This window comes from Centroberyx affinis, unplaced genomic scaffold (assembly GCF_046629955.1).
Source record: "Centroberyx affinis isolate AG114_WGS23_722 - 3 ecotype Tasmania unplaced genomic scaffold, CSIRO-AGI_Caff_v1 ptg002084l_1, whole genome shotgun sequence".
Taxonomy (NCBI): Eukaryota; Metazoa; Chordata; class Actinopteri; order Beryciformes; family Berycidae; genus Centroberyx; species Centroberyx affinis.
The window spans coordinates 280,001-284,278 of NW_027280411.1; positions in this window are offsets into that span (position 1 = coordinate 280,001).

Consider the following 4,278-nt stretch of genomic DNA (forward strand, 5'->3'; position numbering starts at 1 on the left):
GGGGGCGGGTAGGGTTGGGTGATGGTTTTCTTTTCCTTTTTTTTTGTTACCTGCAGTTATTTTCAACTTTTAATAAGCAATCTACAGACTATACAACACATATCATATCCCTACTACATTACAAGAAAACTGATAACTCTTATTTTCAGTAGACCGTAAATACAACAAACTCTTGATGTCAAAGCTGTTTGTGATGTCTAAAAGAGAGATCTATATTCTGTATTCACACTGAAGCTGTAAGAAGTTTCATGTCAATCATAAACCATGGATCAAAGGAAGAGAATGAGAGAATGGGGGGAATGAGTAAGACAGGAGAGAACAGAGAAATATAGAGGTTTGTGTAAACAGTGGTGAGTCTTAAGAGGAGCAAGGGACTAGGGAAAAGAGAAGGGTGTAGATACACTCTGCCTGGGAGACACACACACACACACACACACACACACACACACACACACACACACACACACACACACACACACACACACACACTCACAGCCAACATTCTCCATTCATAGTCAGGTGGAATGTCAGACATCTGGTGTAGACTTGTTCTGACATGTGGGGGAAGTGTGTGTGTGTGTGTATGTGTGTGTGCGTGAGAGAGATGATTTGTGTATTTGTGTAACAAAGGTGTATTCTCTCCATGGGAATCCGTGGGTGTGCTAGAATACCTGTTCTGCAGGTAAAGGTTTCCCTTCTTTCTCTGCACCTTCACCTATTCTTTACTAGTGTGTGCTTGTATGTGTGTGTGTGCTGTGTGTGCATGTGTGCGTTGACGGCAAAAAGAGGAAGTGCCCCTCTTATCATTTCCTGCCAGAGAAAGATCCAGATGTCTGATCAGAGTTTGGACTGACTGTTCCACAGGAAATTTTTAAGTTAGACTGTGATAGCTGATTTTCAAATAGATAAACCAGTGATTTTCTAAAGATGACAAACTTCTTCAAAATGGAACAAAAAATACTAATCAAAACATAAATTGGTTACAAAATTTTGCCTTCAGAATGGATTAGATGTTGAAAAGGGGCACTAATATCAACATGGAAGACTTATGAAGGAAAACCTATAAAGATTCAGGTTGTTGGTGACTGTTGGGACAGCCGCCCATCTGCTTTGCCTCAAAATGCCTTTGCCTTTGTGTCACGGCATAAAAAAACAGATTAGTCTGCTAAGGAAACAGAAAAGAGAGAAGTCCGTATACTTCAGCAGTATCTAAATCCACGCGAAGACACAAGGTCGGTGATTTCCCAGAAATGGTTGCTACTGCACATTATGACAAGAGGGCATTTCGAAATACAGATGGACAGAGAAGAGATTGTTCTATGAAGCAACTAGCACTAACCCTATAACAGCGAGTGAGCTGAAAAGAAGCTCTTCACTTGCTGAATTGTTTTTAATACATTTATTCATAGCTATAAAGATTTTAGCAGTAGCTTTGAGGAAAAAATATATTCATTTAAATGCATTCAGTATCTTAATGTGTTTCCAGTAGTTGGTTGCTGTCATTTTTGACTGGCATTCGCTCTTATAACTCCACCAAAAGTTTACTAGAGCTTACTAGAGTGTTGTTGCGGAAGCCAGAGATTTTCATTCTTGCCACTCTCCACCCCACTGACTCCTCCTTATAGGCAATGGATCTGTTCTCTCTGTTACTCACTGTTTCCGTAGTGTTCACCCTGAGGAATAAGAATGATCAAATGCCGTACAGATGTCGAGCGCCTGTAAGACTGACTCCCTCTTTTATTTATCGTACTTCTGTGCCCTTATTGCATCCCTTGCGTCCCTAATGGCTAGAAGAAGGAAACCACCAGTCTCCACAGAGAGTTACAGAATTACACTTCAAAAATATACTTATCACAGCTTCAAGCAGTGTGAGCGCTATTGATTGGATCTGGGCAGTGTGGGTGAAATAAAATCTTGGTTAGCGATTGTTCGATAGACAATTGAAATAGTGTCTTTCTCATTGATTGGGCGACAGGCAGGCAAATCAAACATATTGATTACAAGAGGCTTTGGCGACGTAACTGTAGCTGAGAAAACAAACACATTGTATTTTAGATTACTCCTGTTCACAGCGTGTTGCTTGCTGATCAGTGAGCTCTGTCAGTACTGAATTTGAAGTTCAGTAGGCAAATCCAACGTTGGTATACTGAAATTGACAGACTGTCTGACTGGATGTTACCCAGTCTGGGAAAACTACCCAAAATGCTGTGTGACATGAATGAGAGTGAAATTAACCAATCACAGCAAACGATGACAAACTGATGTGAACACATTCTACTGTATATGCACTAGCCTAGAGATTTGAGAAGCAGGCTTGTAACTGGAAGGTCGCCGGTTTGAAACCCCTGACCGGCTGGAAAAATCAGGGTGTGGAAAGTGAATGAGTAACGCTCTGCCTTCCCTCAACAACTACTGTCACCTTGAGCAAGGCACTTAACCTCCAGCTGCTGCTCAGTGGAGCTGCTCAGTGACCAACGGGAGAAGACGGCCGTTTTACTTTTACTCCCAGGTATGGATGGAATTGTGTGAATGTGAAGCAGGGCGTTTCTTGAAAAGAATTAGTGCAGTCAGTCCTCTTGCCCTGGATAAATACAGGTTTAAACACTAGATATGAGAAGTGCACAGGATGGTTGTGATTGTACTCGTATCATTATTCAGGCATGTTAATGCAAACAAACTTCCCCCTCTTTCTGTGGTGAAAGGACTGGTAAATAAGCAAGATGGTGGAACTTCCTCATGCTCTGGTCTATCTGAAAGTGTCACCCCCCCTCTCTCATCCTGTCAGATCATTGCTGGAATGTTTCTGATCGGCTCTGATTTGCTGCTAATGCTGTCCGTCAGACGAAGGGGCGGTGTCTAGACTCATCTTTAGGGCTCAGCCTGGTTGCTAGGCAACAGACCGAAGACCTCCTCGACAGGTCACTAGGCCTGTCTTTCAGTAGTGTGTGTGTGTGTCTGAGTGTGTGTGTGTGTGTGTGTGTGTGTGTGTGTGTGTGTGTATGTATGGGTTACAGAGCTGATTTATGAACCATACCCCATACCGCTTCATTCTTTACTGCCAATTCTCTGTTACTCCCATTCTCCCTTTCTGTCTTTCTGACACTCTGTCTCTCTGCAAACACACAAATGAATTCTCCACCCCCTCACACTGCCTCAAACCCAGCTGTGCCCCCATCCCCTCCCGCCCACAACACACACACACACACACACACACACACACACACACTTCTCTCTCTCTTTCTTTGTGTGTCTCTCTCTGTCTCTTTCTTTTCCTCTCTTCCTCTCTCTGTCTTTCTCTCTCTCTCATTTTGTTTCTCTGTCTAACACTCTCCACACAAAAAGATATGCGGTTCGTCTGTTCCATTGCTTTGTGCAATGTTACAGATGGACAGTGTTACAGATGGAGTTTGACCATGTTCTGCATACCATCTTCACGCCTTCGGTGAAGTTACAAACGAGGCAAAGTCACTGTAGTATCTGTGTTCTCTACTGTTATCGTGAGACTGTGAGGCCTTGGCACACAAATTGAACCAGCAGAGGAAAACTGCACTGGCCAGAATCTAGGTCTAGGTGTCTAGTGATGTCACATCCCACCTCCTCCAATAAACACATACATAAACATAAGCACACTAAACAAAAGCACACTGTTGCTCAACTGCTAGAAACCTGTGGAAAGTGCCACTAGTTGCCACAGAGCCTCATGAATATGTGATGAGAATGTGAATAATTAAGATTAAACCAGTCCGTAACGTCAACCTGTGTGTGTGTGTGTGTGTGTGTGTGTGTGTGTGTGTGTGTGTGTGTGTGTGTGAGAGAGAGAGAATCTTTGGGTGTTTTGTTTTATTGTGCCTGTTGTTGTGAGACGTGCGCTGATATTTTGGTAATAGTGTTGGTCAGTGTGGGAGAAATGTCAGTATTGGCAGTTAATTCCATTGTTGGTTGATGTTGTGAGTCACTATGAGGAGTAGAAATCGTTCAAGCTGTTCTGGGCAAGACTTTTATGTAAAAAGCCTAAACCACAAAGCAAGCTGCAACAGAGAAGAGCGTCCCATCCCCCTTGCTGAGACTCTGTAGAGTCGCCCTATTTACCCAAATGAAGTTCTGGTGTCGGTAGAGCTGGGCGGAAGAAATTATATATCATGATAATCGTAGGATGTTTTTCCATATCGATATATATCACCACATCTGCTCATGTACGTGAAATTACATGTTAAATAAACCAATTTATGTTAATTACATTGAATTTCATGGTAATGTCAATATCAAACCAAAACTATG